The sequence below is a fragment of the Apodemus sylvaticus genome, chromosome 9, assembly GCF_947179515.1.
Source record: "Apodemus sylvaticus chromosome 9, mApoSyl1.1, whole genome shotgun sequence".
Taxonomy (NCBI): Eukaryota; Metazoa; Chordata; class Mammalia; order Rodentia; family Muridae; genus Apodemus; species Apodemus sylvaticus.
In genome coordinates, this window is record NC_067480.1 from 105,108,389 (window position 1) to 105,127,838 (window position 19,450).

At 43.7% G+C, this 19,450-nt stretch overlaps 1 long non-coding RNA gene across 1 annotated transcript; it reads right to left on the bottom strand.

The window, feature by feature from the left end:
• Positions 1–745: 745 nt before the first annotated feature.
• On the bottom strand, positions 746–18,814 carry LOC127692942 (uncharacterized). The gene is made up of 3 exons (XR_007979546.1): positions 18,736–18,814; positions 17,318–17,467; positions 746–1,234 (listed from the first exon to the last, which is right to left on the bottom strand). It is a non-coding gene; the product is annotated as an uncharacterized LOC127692942 (long non-coding RNA).
• Positions 18,815–19,450: the final 636 nt, after the last annotated feature.

Here is a 19,450-nt window from a genome sequence, read left to right on the forward strand (position 1 = left end):
GTATCAGCCAACAAGGTTGTAGTTTGGTTCTTATTTTTTATTATTATTTTCTTCATTCTCTCATAGATTACATCTGTCTTGCAGTTTTCCCTCTGACCACTCTCCCAGTCTCTCCCTAACCTCCTCTTTCCCCAATATCCACTCCTCCTCCATTTTCTAGATAGATAGATAGATAGATAGATAGATAGATAGATAGATAGATAGATAGCAGGACCCCCAGGACTATATACTTAGTGAACATGGCCTAAGTTACAATAAGAGTAGGCACAGATCCTCATATCATTGCTGAATGAGACAACTCGATAAGAAGTAAAGGGTCCCAAGCACAGTCAAAGAGTCAGAAACACTTCCCCACTCGCACTTTTGGGAGTCCCACAAGCAGCACAACTGTAAGTTCTATGTAGAGGACCTAGCACAGACCCATGTAGGGACCATGTTTGTCGCTTTAGTCTCTGCAGTCTCTGTGAACCCCTGTGAGCTCTGCTTAGTTGATTCTGTTTGCCTGGTGTCTTCAACCCCTCTGGCTCCTACAAGCAAACCTTCTGCTTCTTCTGCAGGGTGCCACTAGCTCCACCTAGTGTTTGGCTGTGAATGTCTGCATCTGCTGCCACCAGTTGCTGGGTGTCATCCCTCTGGTGATTAGGGACCAATCTATGAATATAGCAGAATATCATTAGAAATTTATTTATTTATTTACATTCCAGACTCTGACGCCTCCAGGCCTCCCCTTCACAGAGACCTTCCCCAATTCCCCATTCCCTTCTCCTCTGAGAGGGTGGGGTCCCCCTGGGTACCCCCTGCCACCCTTACCCTCCCATGCATCAAGTCTCTGCCAGAGTATGGGCATCCTCTCTGACTGAGGCCAGACAAGGCAGCCCTGATTGGGAATGGAAACCACAGTCAGGCTACAGCTTTAGGGAGAGCTTCTGCTCCAGTTGTTGGGGGACCCAGAGAGGAGCTGAACTGCACGTCTGCTACATATGTGCTAGGGATCTGGTTCCAGCCCATGTGTGTTCTTTGGTTGGTGGCTCAGTCTCCAAGAGCTCCCAGGTCCAGGTTAGTTGACTCTGTTGGTCTTCCTGTGGGGTTTCCATCCCCTTCAGGTCCTTCATTCCTTCTCCCAACTCTTCCATAAGGGTCTCTGACCTCTAAATTATTGGCTGTGGGTCTCTGAGTCTGTTGCAGTCAACTGCTGGGTGGAGTCTCTCAGAGGACAGTTATGCCAGGCTCCTATCTGCAAGCATAACAGAGTATCATTAATAATGTTAGGGACTGGTATTTGCCCTTGGGATGGATTTCAACTTGGAGTAGTTATTGGTTGGGCATTCCTTCAGTCTTTGCTCCATCTTTGTCCCTGAATTTCTTTTAGACAGAACAAATTTCGGGTCAAATGTTTTGTGAGTGAGTTGGTGTCTATTATATAAACAAACTGAAATTTTGTTAATACCATTAGATGCTGAAAAAGCCTTCAACAAAATTCCTCCATTAGGGGCCCTGTCTGGCTACAGGAGGTGGCCTGTTCAGGTTCCAAGTCCCTACTGTTAGGCATCACAGCAAGGTCACCTGCATTGATTCCTGGGTGCCTTCCCCATCTCAGGTCTCTGAGACTTCCTAAAGATTTCCCCCACCTTTTCCCATGCCTGGCAGCTGCAGATTGCTGAGTCATTCACTTGGCCCTCTGGGTCTCTCTCCTACCTCGCCACACAACTGCTCCTGCGCCCCTTCCCCTCCCCATTTCCTCTCCCACTCACTTTCATCCCTCCCTCTCCCTCCTATGACTATTTTGTTCCCCCTTCTAAGCGTGATTCAAGAATCCTTGCTTGGGTCCTCCTTCTTGTTTAACTTCTTTAGGTCTGTGGGGTATATCATGGGCATTCTGTGCTTCATGGCTAATAGCCACTTATCAGTGTGTACATACCATGCATGTCATTTTGAATCTGGGTTACCTCACTCAGGATGATTGCCTGCAAAATTCATGATGACCTCATTTTTAATAGCTGAATAGTATTCCACTGTGTAAATGAATCACATTTTCTCTATCCATTTTTCAGTTGAGGGGCATCTGTGTTGTTTCTAGTTCCTGGCTATTACAAATAAAGCTGCTATGATACAGTAGAGCATATGTTCTTGTGATATGGTGGAGCATCTTTTGGGTATATACCCAGGAGTAGTATAGCTGGGTCTTCAGGTAGAACTACTTCCAATTTCTGAGAAACCACCAGATTGATTTCACAGAAATGGTATTCAAATCGACAAAATCAGAAAAGAAAGGGGAGACATAGAAACTAAGAAATTTTAAAAAATCATTAGGTCATACTTCAAAAGCCTGTACTCTACAAAACTGGAAAGTCTAAACAAAATGGGTGATTTTCTAGATAGACATTACTAACCAAAGTTAAATGAAAATCAGGTAAACTAAACAGTCCTCTAACTTCTAAGGAAGTAGAAGCAGTTATTAAAGTCTCTCAACAAAAAAAGTCCCAGGGTCAGAGGGTTTTGGTCCAGAATTCATCCAGACTTTAAAAAAAGAGTTAATAGCAATATTCCTTAAACTATTCCACAGAATAGAAACAGAAGGAACACTTTCTAACTCTTTCTATCAGGCCAGTGTTGCCCTGATATCTAAACCACACAAAGAGTCAACAAATAATGAGAACTTCAGACCAATTTTGCTTATGAACATTGACACTAAAATATTCAACAAAACTTTTGGGAAGTGAATGCAGGAACACATCAAAGATATCGTTCACTGCGATCAAGAAGGCTTCATCCCAGAGATGCAGGGATGATTCAGTATACAAAAATCCATTAACATAATCCACTATATGAACAAACTGAAAGAAAAAATTACATGATCATCCCATTAGATGCTGAAAAAGCCTTCAACAAAATCCAATAGCCCTTCATAGTAAAAGTCTTGGAGAGATCAGAGATTCAAAGCACATACCTAAACATAATAAAAGCAATATACAGCAAACCAATAGCCAACATCAAATTAAATGAAGAGAAACTTGAAGCAATCTCACTAAAATGAGGGACAATACAAGGCTGCCCACTCTTTCCTATCTATTCAATATAGTAGTTGAAATTCTAAAATACATTTTAAAAAATTAGATTCTAAAGCAATTTAATATGTGCATTTGAAATGCAACACCATTTTATGAGTTGTGGGAATTATCTGGTTCATTAGATTACTCTGTTACATAAAGTTTGAACCACATTATCTTTGACCAAAGATAAGAATAGAGCGTCAGAACCGGCTTCCTTAGTTCCCCCTCCCATGTGTTCTGGGAGTGTAGCTTTCAGAAGAGCTCTGAGAGAGAACATGTATTCTTCTCATTCCCTTTCCTGTTGTTTAATTCAGTAAAATAAAAGTACAGCTTTAAAGTCACTCCAAGCAAAAATACAAAAACAGAAAAAAATCTCTATCTGTTTCACGGCCACTTGCAGTTTTCCACATCTCAAGAAATATGTTGTCCATTTAAAGACGTCCTATGCCATGGTCTTCCAGAGTATGTTTCATCAGCCAGGGCAGGAGTCTCTTAGAAATTACTCCAAAAAATTCTCATGCATTAACTATGCAGTAGTTTCTCATAGGGATGGGTGGATGAGTAGATGCTGAAAGGATGGAGGATGAATGGATGGGTTGGGCAGATAGGTAGAAGAGAGGATGGCTGTGCAGATGGATGGTTTGGGCAGATATGTAGAAGAGAGGATGGCTGTGTAGATGGATGGGTTGGGCAGATATGTAGAAGAGAGGATGGCTGTGTAGATGGATGGGTTGCTGGATAGACAGACAGGTGAGTGGATGGGTGGATAGGAGAATGGATGGATGGATGGATGGATGGATGGATGGATGGATGGATGGATGGATGGATAGATGGATGGATGGATGGATGGATGGATGGATGGATAGATGGATGGATGGATGATACAAATGGGTAGCTAAGTGGGTAGATGAATGGATAAACAGAATGATGCAGTGCTCAAGAGTTGGGTTTTTAAGTCAGAAAGGTTGATTTTTAGAAAATCGGCCCTCTTCTCTTGTGCATTTAATCTTTTCCTCTACAAGGCACAGAGTATAATTCTTTTAACATTTTGCTAATTTTATTTGTTAGTGGAGGGGCATAGGTGTGTACATGTGCAGGCCACAACATATGTGCAGAAGTCAAAGGAAATCTTTGTGGAGCATTTTTCCCACCTTTCTGTGGGTTCCAGGGATTAATGTAAAATCATTGAGCTGGCACATGGTCAGCACCTTTATCTGCTGAGCCATCTCACTGGCCCAAGACTATAACTCATGAATCTTAAACTTAATTTGATAACTAAACCAGATAGGCACCAAACCTCCTGCCCTAGCTCTGGTGCTCGGGCTATGAGGACTCCCAATCAATCCATCACAACTCTGACCACTGTCCTTTCCTGCCCTTCAGCATTAAACATCTTCATCTTTTTATCAGATAAAATAATCAAGTTTCAGTTGACTTCACTGAATGCCTCTTCACCTCTCTTGTCATTGGTAGGATAAGACTCACTGAAGAAGATCCTGACTTTCTCAGCTCTTCCTGGTTAATCCCAAGTTGCATCAATACTGAATTAGATTGTGCTTCTAGCATGGGATTGGGCCCAGGTCCCAAGAGCCATGCTTCATGCCAGGTCATTGGGGGCTACTCTATATCTCTTTCTGCTAGAACTGGAGCATACTCCTTTGAACTGCTGGAAGTAAAGCTAACACGTCTTTCTAAAATTCACCCTATGTGGTGCATAAATTCCATTTTCTAAATTCACAAGACAAGAACCCAAGACTTTGGTGACTATTGGGCTTGAGGGGATCCTAACTCCCCAAGCCAATAAAAACCCCAGTTGTTCTCAAATCCATCCCAATCAGAATTTCCGTATCAGAAGTCAGTTGCTGACTTCTATGGCAGTGCTGGGGGCTGACTTCTATGGCAGTGTTTGTGTGCTGATGATAACCTAAGCTGGCTTTCATGGTCTGGGGTAATTTCTCTCCAATGTTTAATTTCTCTCCAATGTTTTGGTGATTCTGTGATAAAGGTTTCCTCTGATTGTGATACCTAGAAGCTTTTCGTTTTAATCTTTATCATTTTTAATGTATATATGTATAATTGTATATGTGTGTATATGTGTATGCACAAGTACATGTATGTAGGGGTTTTGTGTGTGTGTGTGTGTGTGTGTGTGTGTGTGTGTGTGTGGTGGTGTTATTGTAGAAATTTTTAATCCCAATCTGGGGTTTCTACCTTGCCTTTACCATTTAGTTCCCAAATAAAAGACACACGACCTGTATATATTTACAATAAGTCTTAAATAGCATTAGAGCTATGCAGATATCGATGCTCTATGCTATTAGAATCTACTTTCACATTGATAACCTCGACTTATTACTTACTATGTTTTGTCTGGGCTGCTCTTAACTCCACTTGGCCAGCCCTCAGGGCAGTGATGTTTATGACTCACCTCACCCATGGCGGCTTCTCCTTCCTCCTCCCCTTCTTTTTCTCCTAGTCACTCTCCTCCAACTGCAAAGCCTGGGAAACCTCACCTATTCTTCTGCCCAGCTATTGGCTGTTGGCATTTTTATTTACCAATAAGCAATAACTTGGGGGCAGGGTCACTTGAGTCTACTAGCAGACTTCAGGTCTTGGGGGTCTGTACTTAGGTTTGGTCTTGCTATCTGTTGTAATGCTAAGTGTGTGTGTGTGTGTGTGTGTGTGTACACAAGTTCTCTAGTTGGGGTGAGGATGCCTGGCCAGTGAACCGCCACAAAACTTTTGCCTCTTCCTCTTTGTGCTGAACATGTACTACAGTCAACTTTTAACATTGGTTCTGCGGACTTAATTCAATCCTTGTGCTCCCAAGTTCAGCACTTTACAGGCTGAGTATCTCCACATCTTGGTACCTAGAATTTGCTGTTCATTATTTAAACCAAAGGACGCATGAGAATGACCCAAAGGACATGTTACATAGTTGGAGCATTGTACTCATTAGGGCAGACACTGAGGAAGAGGCTGTCACTATCAGGTTCTCAGTGATATAGTCCTGAGCTCAGGTCAGCCTCCCACAGGCACCACAGCAGTGAGGGAAATTAGAGCTTACCACCCTGATGAGAGACCATGGGTTCCAATCAGGTATCCACATGTTTCTCATTAATGGTTTGCCCTCTCAAACAACCACTCCAATCAGCCTCAGTGCCTGGCCCCCTGCTCAGAACAAGCCCAGGCCAGCATCAGGAAAAACAGTCAGGCCAGAGAGGAGGCCAGCCCTAGGCTAAATTCAGGCTGTAGGGCACTGATGCCAATCTTTAATTGACATCCGTATCACAAAAAAAACCTCAGCTAATGTGTCAGTGAGGAGACAGGCAGATCACGAATCCTTTTGTCCTGCTGAGGCACCATCACAAGATCCTGTTTGGGGGTCAGTGTTGTTTACCTACTGAACATGCTGTTCTGCATTCTCAGAATGGCAAAGTGTGCTTCTGCTTTTCTAGACCTTGCAGAAAAAGCCATAGCTGTCTTAGTCTTGGATACAGCTTTTCAATGGCAGCAATGTATTCCATCTTAGAGCCCATTTGTGTACCCTACTGGTGAATGGATTTAAGTAATGATATAATTTCCCTCTATAACTAGACCACACCCCCATATTATCTCCTATTTTGCTACTCTCAAAAAACTCCTCATAGGTGGACAGATTCAGATGACTCAACAAGTGAGATACTTTCTGCATAACTTTAGATTTGGGTTTCTATCCTAGGACCCAAATAACAAGCCACTTGTAGTGCCCATGCTAGTAGGGGACGGAGTGGAGATGGGGAGATGACCAGGGCTGGCTGGCTAGCTAGTTTTAGCCAAATCAGTAAGCTCTAGGTTCAGTGAGAGATCCTGTCTCAAAAGCATGAGCTGTAGAACAACTGGGGAAGTCTGATGTCAACATCTGTCTTCCACCCATGTGTGCACACACACAAACACACATACCACATACACACATGCATACACACATGCATGCACATACACACATGCATACACATACGCACATATACATATACACACACACACACACATACACACATGCATGCACATAGAGACATGTATACACATGCATACATACACACATACACACATGCATACACATATACACATGCATACACATATACATATACACACATACACATATACACACATGCATGCACAGACACACATGCATACACATACACACATGCATACACATACACACATGCATACACACATACACACACACACACATTTCCCATGTTTATTAATGCCAGTGAGCTATTGTTTGTTTTTGTTTTGTTTTGTTTTTTGGATTTGGTTTTTTCGAGACAGGATTTCTCTGTATAGCTCTGACTGTCCTGGAACTTACTCTGTAGACCAGGCTGGCCTCAAATTCAGAAATCCGCCTGCCTCTGCCTCCCAGAGTGCTGGGATTACAGGCATGTGCCACCACCACCCAGCTGAGCTATCGTTCCTGATGCTCATTTGCACGCCGGTCATTCTAAATTTGTATGAGGCAGAGATTGTTTCTCATTCTGAGTTATAATCGGCTGTACCATTACCTGACATGAGAGTCTTTTAAGTGGGATTGCTCTTGTTACTGCTGTCATAAAAATCCACCAAGAAGATGAAAAGTCAACGATACAGACTCATCTCAGCTTCTTTGCAAGGGACAGCCGCCGTGTAGAAAGTTTTACAGCACATTAACATTTCTAATGCTATCCTGAGTTTATAGCTTTAATAGTCTCAAAGCTCTTGAGAATCCAGGTGGAAAACACCGTAATTGTAGTTCAGCTGCCTTAGTGTAGGTCCTCCTGCCAGGCGGGCAGCCATCCTATGACCCTGTGGAGTCCATACTCTTTCCTGCTTAGAAGAGATCCTTGCAGAAAACCAGCACAGACTGTCATGGTCTTCAGCTATGCTGGATCTATAGAGTAGTGACTAAGGACAAAGAGGGGCAGGACAGTCTAATCATGCACTTGACTGTTGGAAAAGGGTCCAAACAGCCCTCTCATTATCTGTAACTGATTTGGAGCCACTGACTCTGTTGTGTTAGGATGGTTCTGTGCTTTGTTCTAGTTTAGTAGAATAAACCAATGCAGCCTGGGTGCACGGCTGAAAGAGCAGAGGTGCACATCTTCCTCCATTGGGCTCCAATTGTTGTCCCTAAATATGCATCAGATTTCCTCTTGGAGCCACCTATGCTCTTGGAAGTAATCCCTCACCCCTAGTTCTACAAGTGAATCCACTGGTTCACTGGATCATCATTTCTGCCCATCCTTCCGGTGAATAGATGGTTCACATCTCCTTAAGAAAAGTCACACGTTGATCCTTGAAGACTCAATATCACTCTGTTGCTTTACTAAAGGATTTCAGCAATACAGACAGGGAGCCATCTACTGCTACAGGTTCCGGCTGGGGTCTTCTGTGGTTAAAAGGTGGGTTGTCCCATCTGACTTGAAGATGCTTCTGAGTTTTCAGTCTTCCAGTGGAAAGAGGAACAGCAGATGGGAGAAGGCCTGGGTTCTTACTCTTCGGTCCTTTTCTACAGTCATGATTACATAAGCATATATTTGTGTCGTGGGCGAGGCAAATGCAAAGAATACATTGAGTTGAGAATGGCTTGTCTACTTTTGTCTGTATTCCTAGTCTACCAGACTCAGACCTATCCAGTGTGGTTCATCTTCAGTGTCTTAGTTAGGGTTCCTAAGGCTTTATATGATGAAACACCATGACCAAAAGCAACTTGGTTTATTTCACTAACAGTTCCATGTAGTAGTTCATCAACAATAGCAGTAAGGGCAGAAACTCAAGCAGGGCAGGAACCTGGAGGCAGGAGCTGATGCAGAAGCCTTGGAGAGCTGCTGCCTACTGTTTTCTTCTCCAAAGCTTGGTCAGCTTACATTTTATAGAACCCAGAACTACTAGCCCACGAATACCAACATTCACAATGGATCCCTCCAATACATACATCAATCACTAAGAAAATGCCCTTCAGGCTTGCCTGATCTTATGGAGAATTTTTATCAGTTGAGGTTACCTCCTTCTCTAAACCTTAAAAGACAAATTAGCTATTAGGGTCCATATAAAGAGGTTGAGCACACCTCCTCTCTCTAAGCCCCCACTGTGAAGCCCGGATTGGCTTGGATCTCGTTTTGTAGACCAGGTTAGCCTTGAACTCACAGTTGTCTGCTTGCCTCTGCTTCTTGGGCATTGAGAATTGAAGAGCCTAGAGTAACTCCATGCACTGGTCCATTGCCCTCATTTTACTGCATGCCCTTTGCCCTACACTCTCCTCACTTTACAAGAAAAAATTATTGGACTGCTTGGGCTGCATCAGCCCCATAAGAATTAAAATAAGACTGCTGCCTTCTTAGAATAGCCTTGATTCTATAGAGATATCCTCCTATCACAGATCCCTACATCCTGGGACAGGCTGTTACTCAAGAACTAACCCTCAATTTAAAAATTCCTTCTTTATATCCACTGAATTAGCTTGTGCTTTAAAAGGAGTCCGCTTCCTCGCTTCAGGACCAGGGTCAGCTCCCGAATGCCCCGAACTAGCTAGAAATGCTTCCCATGGTGAATAAAGTTGCATCGGTTTTATTCTAACTTTGACTTTCCTTCCATATTATTTGCACAACTCCAGACCCCTGAAAGAATCGAAGCTGTGTGCCACCACAGTCAGCTCTGAAGAGAGTCTTGGTGAAAGATTATCTAGACATGTTGTTGGGAATTTTCTTATTTGGGTAAATTGAGGCTGTAGGCTGAGTTCTGGATTGTGGCGCAGAGACAGTGAACCGAGAACAGGCATGTGGGCAGCAACCCGTGATCCCTGCTTTTGGCTGTGGGTGGAATGTTGCCAGCTGCTTCCAGCTCCTATGACAACTCCCCTGCAGTGAGGGAGTGTGACCTGGAATTGTGACCTAAAATAAGCAGTCCCTCCACTATGTGGCTATTGTCTGAGTTTTTTGTCACAAGAACAAAACTAAGACAAAATGACTAGAGCCAGGGGGGGATTCAAATAAATTAGAGATTCTCTTTTAATCAGCGATGGTCCTTGGTGGCAGGTGTAATTAAAGTAAGCCAGGGTAATATTAAATAACACTGTGTGATTGAATTCTGGCATGGAGACAGGAGGCTGACTGTCACTAACACAGTGCTCTCTGTAGAGCCAGGCTACTGGGGTTTCACACATTATATTAATTATTCACCTCATGAATCTGCACAGCAACCCGGGTGAGATGTGCTATTAGCCCATTCCTTTGATTTGTGGAGGTTCATCAACCAAAGAGACCAAGGCTCATGGAAGATTATACATTTTAAGGGACAGAGCTGAACCCCAAAATGATCTCTGGGGTTCAGTTGTGTCCCTTATAACTTATATACTCAGTCTTATAAGATGCAATATACTTATATAATCAAACTTACATAATACAATCAAAACCCAGCTGGACTGTACCCTTTATCAGCAGCACATTGGTGAGTATAATACTCCCCCTGGTCCTTTCTAATCAGCCTGAACTGCCTTAAGAATCTTTGCCTTAATTTTGTTATGTCACCTGGCTATGAATATGTGGGAAAGTATGGATATGTATGCGTGTTCGCATGCATACATGTATGTATACATATGTTTGTAGAGGAGGAGGTTAGAGGATAACCTCGGGTGAAGGCTTCTTGGGCACTACCTTTTATTCTTTGAGACAGGTCTCTTGGTGGCCAGCAACTCACCAAAGAAGCTTGGTTTCCTGGGCATTGATTCCCTAGGAATCCACCTGAGTCCACCATGAGCACACTGGGGTTACAAGTGAAGTCTTTGTCTTTTTAAAAACTTGTTCTAGAGATCAAACCTGGGAACTCATGCTTACAAGGCAGACACTAATGACTGAGCCATCTGCCAGGCTAAACTATTTATTTATATACTAGTCATATAAATATAAACTATATATTTATATACTAGTCAGTGTTTGCAGGCTCCTTCAACAAACACTCTCTGTGTCCTTTGCAAGCAGCACTGATTAGGGATCCCAGGTTTCCCATTCTGCCATGTGAGACCACTGGGAAAAGCAACCTTTCTAAGTCACAGGCCCCTTTGAGGTTTTTCTCACATTTTGTTATCAGGAAAATCTTTTAGTCAGAAGCTCCTGAGAAGATAAAGTAATTTAAACTTGAGCTTGGTCCATGTGCACAGTCTTACTGCCTGTTGCACACTAGATAGACATCAACTGCATTTCACACACACAAAAATGATTGACAGGCATGGGCTGCTTTGAAATAGCACACAGTAAAGTGGACTTTTGTTAGTGTAAAGTAGTGTGAAGCCTATCAGATATAAGAATGTCACAGTGAAGAAAAGGAATGGGTGGCCACACAGATGCTTCCTGAGGTTGCCTTGATATCATGACTTCCTCCAAGGAGCTAGTCCCTGCATGGTTACTGAAGCTCTGTCCTTTTGGAAATGTCTCATGGATACAATTACATGCTAGGTAATGCCATGGGTCTGTCTGCTCATTCCAAGTCTCTACAAGGCACTGCAGGCATTTTGCATTTGGTGCTACTGCCTTTGCATTTGGTGCTGATGCAGGCTTTGCATTTGGTGCTGATGCCATACAGTTGTGTAGCAGTTTCCTCAGAACTGAAGCCTCCATTTCTCGAAGGAAGAGGGAGGCTCACAGGGCCAGGGAAGCATACAACCTTAAAAGTCCCAGAAAGTTAAAACCATGATGATTTACAAGGTCCCTCCTTGAGGTTACAAAAGCAATAAATAACTGCTGGAGAGAGGAGGTGCTCTGTCTAGTCAAGCCTACCTAGAGGAGAAAATTTGGATTGAAGAGATGGCTCAGCAGTTAAGAGTGCTTATTGCTCTTCCAGAAGACTGGAGTATGGTTTCTAGCACTGGATCAGGCAGCTCACAACCTTTTGTAACTCCAGCTTCAGGGAATCTGACACCTTCTTCTCTTCATGGGTGTTCATAAACACACACACACACACACACACACACACACACACAGAGAGAGAGAGAGAGAGAGAGAGAGAGAGAGAGACAGACAGACAGACAGAGACAGAGAGAGAGTGGGGAAGGGAGAGAGAGATAGAGAAACAAAGAGACAGGCAGAGAGACAGAGAGGCAGAGACAGAGACAGAGAGACAGAAAGCACACTGGCTTGCTGTTGGAGGGACATGTTAGATGTGAGAGGAAGGACACAGGATTCATGGGGCTCCTTGGCAATCTCACTAAGTGGTCCCTAAGGAGGTCTGAAGTCTCCATCAGAACACAGTGGGAAGAATACCCCACAATGCTCTCAGTGTGAAGACAACACCACCTGAGACTACAGAAGTCTCCAGAGCTTGAGCCAATGTCCACTGCTTCTGAGAAGTCAGACAGTATTCAAAATATGAAAAATACCCCAGGGATCCAGGTAAGCCATCCTGCAGGGGCTCCAACAACCTGACACTGACCAGGCCTGTCTGTAGCCATTTCATGCTTGTGTGGAAGTGCTTTACCCATTGATCTCTCCCCTCAGCTCCCACAAGTGGTTTTCTTACAGAAGTAACTGTGTTGGCTGGCCCTCTTCCTCTCTGTCCCTCTAATCACTAGTTCCTCTCATATATATGCAAATGGACCTGAGGTAACAACTCTAAAAATGCATCCCGGGCTGCACATCAATTCCAGGGAGATGGCATGGAGGAGAGCCAGGAATCTGGCCTAGTTTATGCTCTCAGAATTTCATAAATCAGTCATTCAACCAGGCACAAAACTGGGTTATGCCTATTAAGGCTCTGGGAGCTATAAGAAACCCGTTGGATTTATTGTTAGCTATACCTGAGAACCATTCCTGACAGGAATAAAAGCTAATTGAGTCAGGCTGGCCTCTTTTATTCTGGTGTGTCTGGGGGTGATGCATACGCAGATGTTTCAAAGGAAACAGGACAGCTACCCGCCACAGACCACGAAGACAACAGTCCACTTTCCACCTTTGTTTCAGTCAAATCCAAACGTCCTTCAGGGAATTCTCTCTCCTTCCCTCCTATAAGCTGAGGTAGGCTCACCCAACATGAAGCAGTTCTCCTGGCCCCTTGGCTTCTTCCCCCTGACCCCCACCATGTTTGTATTGCACTGCTAGTACTTGGGGAGGGGTGGTAGGTGGTTATGAGAAGGATATATTGGTCCTTGCATGTGCATGCAAAGGAGTGTCCTCTATTTTTCTCCTCCTTATTCACACAAAACTCTCAGTGAACCTGAAGTTTTCTGTGTTTTCTATTTACACTGACTGGATACTGGATCTCCATGTGACACAGGGGTCACAGAAAAAAAAGGTTGTTATGCCTTAGTTTTACATAGATGCTGGGGATTCGAACTCAAATCTTCATTCACACTTGCCCAGCAAACAGTCTTACCCACCGAGCCATCTCCCAAGGTGCATCATCAGTATTTTAAGAACTGCCTCTCTCTTACCTTTTTTAAGCACTCAGTTTAGAAGAAAGAGTGCTGAACTTGGGAATGTCCAGACCTGGTCCTTCTTCTGTGCCTATGTCAGTGACCATGATCCTACCAGAATAATGAATAAATTCTTGTCATTTGGGGGCCTCAGGTCTCTAGCTGGACAGGCTTCTACAATTGGATGGGCTTAACTCTTGGCATAGACAAATTCTGCACTCAAGATGAAGTCTTTCCTTCTCAGTGATTGAAGCCACAGTCTCCAGCCATGGAGTCTGACCCCTGGCTTCTGACGGAGCTCAGGGTGATATCTGGTGACTTTGGTGCCTGGCAATGTCAAGGACAGTGAGGGACAAAGCCCCTAGGATGCAGACTCTTGTACACTTGCTGCCCAGGCAAACCTGAACATTCCTGTAGAACTTCTTTAGGTCGTGCCATGGCTTTTATTTCTGTCTGTCCACCAGACTAAGAGGAACAAATGAATTTCATTGATATCATTAAGTTGAAGTGAACATTTCCAAATCCATATTCTAACTCAGGAATTTTGGTGCTGTGCTTGATGAGAGATGTTTGTTCCAGTTAACTGAGAGTGTAATGATATGTGTGTTACATTTTATCTATCCATGTGCAACAACACATGTATTTGGAACCCTGTACTAAGGGAATTCTTCATAGGCAAGAACACACCCACAAGTGCTGATCCTACATCAAAAATTTAAACGTGTTTAATAAAGCAATTGCTTTACCCATTGGGTAAACACTAAGTTAAATGAGACTGAAAATGTCTTATGTTAGAGAAATAATGTTCTCGGTAAGGTACAAGCATGAAGACCTGAGTTCAATACTCCAGAACCCATGTACACAGATAAACCTGGGAGTGATAGCACATGTTTCTAATCCCAGCACAGGCAACGTGGATAAAAGTAGATCACCAGGATTTTCTGGCCAGTACCAGGCCAGTGAGAAACCCTGACTGAAAAAGCAAGCAGACAGTATTTGAGCAATGATACTCATGACTGACCTATGCCCTCCACATGGACACACACGTATGTGTTCTTCCCATAGGAACATGCACACGCATGTGCATACTGATACTCATACAAAAGAAACCCTAGTTATAGATTCTCAATGGTTAACATGAAATCCTTGTGTAAATTAGTTTCAGATATACCTTTTAGTTTTTACACAATGAAGCTCTAGATTGTGTTTTCTAGGTTAGTGACACTCTGTTTATAAACTAACAAACAAAAGCCACTGGGCTCAGCCAGTGGCCCAGCCTAATACTTTTATGTGGTTCATTGTATTTCACTGGCTGAGCTAGTCTCCTGTCCCCCTGGAGAATTCTCAAAGGGGGAATCTAAAATCAGTCTTCATTTTTGAAACCTCAAAGCATGGAGGCTCACCCTTTGTAATCCCAGCATTCAGGGAGCTAAGGTTGAGACAGGAGAATTGCTGTGAGTTCAAGGCCATCCTAAGATAGAGAATAAGAACTTGTCTCAAAACCAGTGTTATAATAATAACATCTTACTTCCTTTGTTTTCAGCTGAAGTATGTTCCGATCATAAAATGGAAAGCTGCTGTGGATTTTCAGATGCATGGAAAGGAGGGTTGTTCTGAGCCAGCTGTCGGACAAGGGAGTCCCTTTTGTCTCCACCAGGAAGCCCAGAACACCAGGCCTATGTCACCCAGCATCCATCACATTAAAGACCATGGGTGCCAATTGTAAGTCCTTGCTTCTTGGAAGTTTCCACCTGCTGGAGAAGATGATCTTCTGAGCAAAGCAGCTGCCTCTTTGTCAGATCATCCGGGCCTCCTTGCAAGGCACCGATGCATCCACCGTGTGCACTGTTGACATTTCCTCAGAGAACAAGGGATGAGGAGCATCCTCAGCCAAGTCTCCAGCCACCCCTCTCAGCCATTTGTGTGCATTTCTGTCCTAGTTGTATGTGGTGCATGGGTCCCCAGAGGTGCTGGAGGAGGTTTTGTGAGATGGTCTCCATCTATCTGAGTAGAGGCTTTCCAGGGGGCACTGCTTTGCAGACACTCGTGCTCCAGTGGGAATCCCCTCACCCACGCTCTGTAGATTCTGTAAGATGATTGCCTCCCCAGGATGATCCGCGATGTGCAGTCATACTTTGGTTTGTCACTGGGACTTATGAGGCGGGTGTAGACATTGTTTATGTCTCCCTGGGGAAGGATTTCTTGAAATGCCATCTGATGCAGGGCTCAGGGGAGCAGCTCACAAGCCATCATCTCCAAACGAGCTCCTGAGTAGAGTTTAATGTTTTCCAATGGATCACAAACACTTGCGCAGTAATTAATGATTTGATTCATTGTGCTTCTGGGAGCCACTGTCCAACAAAATAATCTGAGTAATTTAAATCTGCAATAAAGTTGGAGGGTGACGACATTCCACGGCTGCACACACAGCAGTCATTTGCCGGGGAGGAGAAACGCCAGCGTTTTTATTCATGCTACATCCAAATAATCCATGAGAAAGCGATATTGAGTTCATGAGTGATTTGAGCACAGCCCTCCATACTTATCCTCTATGGCAGACTCAAGTCCAGAGGCATTTTGTGGAATGTGCATAAGTCTGAAGGTTTAGTAAACCAACACATTTCATCAAAATTACACTGGATATTTCTGAGGCAGACAATGTTTGCAGAATGCTAACTGCCCTTTTTTTTATCCTGAATAAATTTCTCCCACTATTAGCATTTAGCATCTGCAACTGATGTGAGCTCCAATGTATCCCTGTTAGAGTCAGGACCTCCCTATGTGAGCCCATCTCATTGCGCCATGCTTGAAGCGTAGACATGCAGGTACAGCCGTCATGTTCTCCACAGACTCACGGGGAAGCTTGACACTGCAGTGTGCCTACCATATGCTGGAGCTTCAGGAGTGGCTGGCTAAGTAGGAGTGTTAGCAGACTTGGGGGCAGCCTGTTCCTGGTTACAAATGAGGTTTGGCTGCCTATCTTCTATAAGCCAATGCAAAAAACAAAATTAATAAAAAAAAAGGGGGGGGGAGGACAAGATTGATTTAATGTGGCCACAAAAAGGGCAAAGAAATTTGGCATACACATTCCCCCACTACCATCTAAGTTCATCTTCTAGGTCCTGAAATGAGATTATTACTTTAGTCAGTGATCCTCAATCTATGGGTCATGACCTTCTTGGGAGGGTTGAATGACACTTTCATGGGGGGGGGTTGCCTATAACCATCCGAAAACATGATCTTTGCATTATATAATTCATAAAAGAAGAAAAGTTACAGTTATGAAATAACAATGAAAATAATTTTAATGTTGGGAGTTGCCACAACATGAGGGACTGTATCAAAGGATCCATGCATTAGGAAGGTTGAGAATCAGTGCTTTAAGTAGAGGGCAAGAGTTAAGTATATCTAAGCAGACCATATCAGGCTGTTGACCTACCCACAACTGACCCGCCATTATGGTTTAATAAGTGGTAAATCTCTTTTCTCTGTGACTGGCCCAAGCTCTAGGCTTTCTCTCCTTCCAGCACAAGATTCTTGGGGAAATCCCAGCTTCTCAGGGTCCTTTGTTTTAGCAGCCAAAATGAGGGGTACAGTGCTTCTTTACAAAATCTTCAGCCACACAAGGATGGTTTGGAGGTTGGGGGAGACACTGGCATACACCGAGATGGGTGGGCTCAGGGAAGATTCTAGCACATCTGTGTGCTGCAAGCGCCAGCCAGGAACGCCTCAAGGCTGTAAGTCCTGACCGTTTTGCTGTGGCAAGAAAGGAAGGCAAGGGGTGTTTCCAGTGGTGCTCACTGAGCCATTTGAAATGAAAGCCCATGTGTTTGTTTCATGAATCACTCACCTTTAAGGACAGAAAAAACAATTCTTACATCACTGGTCCACTGTGAAGTCAAGGAGATTTTCTGGCAGGGGCCATCCAGTGTCTCTGTGTTGATACGTGATTTACTTGTTCTATGAATGTTTTCACTGAGTGGCTGCTGCATCTCAGGCACTGTTTGATATGGTTAGAATAAATATGAGAAGAAGCAAGTAAGAGAATGAAGGACTTGCTACTGATATACTAAAGGTGACAATTAGAGACTCTAAACAAACTGGTTGAAAGGACTGTGGATGCTCTCACCATAAAAGATGTATGTTAGAAGTGAAGTGTCAGGGATTAGCACATCCTTCTCCTCTCACAAGCAAATCTGCATGTGCACTATCGTACCTTCAAATGCAGACTGTCGTATATGCACACTTTAAAAAAATGATGAGAACAGACCCAGTGAGATTTTCGTGCTTGCTTAATACGGAGTTGAAATCACTTCCCAGAAATGTCAGCAAACGGCAAGTGTGAGATACAGACTCAAACAGCAACACAGAGACAGGCAGACTCTTGGCTAGACACACTAGCCAAACTCGCAATCCCCAGGCTAATAAAAGAAACAAGATGGACAACATCTGGGAAAGGCCATCCAACCCAAGGTTATCCCTTGGCATCCACTCCTTGTACATCTCTCACCCTAACACATTGTTTAAAAAGTGGTGAGGCAGGGGATGGCAACCAGCGTGTAGGGAAGGGCACTGCCAAGAGCAGGGTAACTGAGGGGACAAGGAGAATTCAAGGAGTGGTTGTGTTGTAACAATGTGTCTGTTACTTGGAGAATGAAAGCTTAGCACACTGTGGAGACACAGTAAGCTGTGTGCTGGAGGGGTCTTCAATGGGGAAGGGAAGGAGCAGAAGTCTTTTACGACTGCTGGGCCTCTGATAGGTTACAGCCTTGTAACCTTCCTACTGAATCATGGTCCTCCTAAGATGGCATTCTCCTCTCCAGGAGCTATGAATTGTGGGACTCTATGTATAGGTTACACAGGGATAGCATCTATGATCTTTGTGTTGTGTTAATAATGCTTCTCTCCTCTTTGGGGTTGCAGGTGTTCTGGATTGGATTAGACATTTTATATTCACCAGACAAGTAAACATCTCCCTCAGGCCTGACATGTAATTGACTCTCCTGGTTAATTATCCCTCACCCACAGGTAACCAACCATAGCACCTATATTTAAACCATACATGCTAAATCAGAACCATTTTTTGACTGATGCTATAACTCGACATAGCTTGGGAGGTGACACTTCACCAGGTTTAGAGAAAATGTATGTGATGTCATCTTCTGAGTTCCATCTTCTCTCACAAGCATCTCTAACTTTTACGAGACTATTGTGACAGTCTCTCTTCATCGGCAATTTACTGAATTTGGAATTGCCATGGAAACATACCTCTAGGATGGTATTCCAAGACAGGTGCAAGTGAGATGGGGCAGCTGCATCCTATAGGCTGGAGTCCTGGACCAACAAACAAGAAAAAAAGTGAGCTGAGAACCAGCACCCCGCCCCCTGCTTCCAGACTGAGCATGTAATGTGACCCACTGCCTCGTGGGTTTGCACCAATGACTTCCCTGCCAAGGATATGCCCAGGAGTGGTATAGCAGGATCTTCTGGAAGTGAGGTGCCCAGTTTTCGGAGGAACCGCCAGCCTGATTTCCAGAGTGGTTGTACCAATTTGCAACCCCACCCGCAGTGAAGGAGTGTTCCTCTTTCTCCACATCCTCTCCAACACCTGCTGTCTCCTGAATTTTTAATCTTAGCCATTCTGACTGGTGTAAGGAGAAATCTCAGGGTTGTTTTGATTTACATTTCCCTAATGACTAATGAAATTGAGCATTTTTTAAGACGCTTCTCCGCCATCCGAAGTTCTTCAGGTGAGAATTTTTGTTTAACTCTGTACCCCATTTTTTAATAGAGTTGTTTGGTTTTCTGGAGTCTAACTTCTTGAGTTCTTTATATATACTGGATATTAGCCCTCTATCTGATGTAGGATTGGTGAAGATCAAAATCCCAACTCAATTCTTCACAAAGTTAGAAAGAGCAATTATCAAATTCATCTGGAATAACAAAAAACCCAGGATAGCTAAAACTATTCTCAGCAACAAAA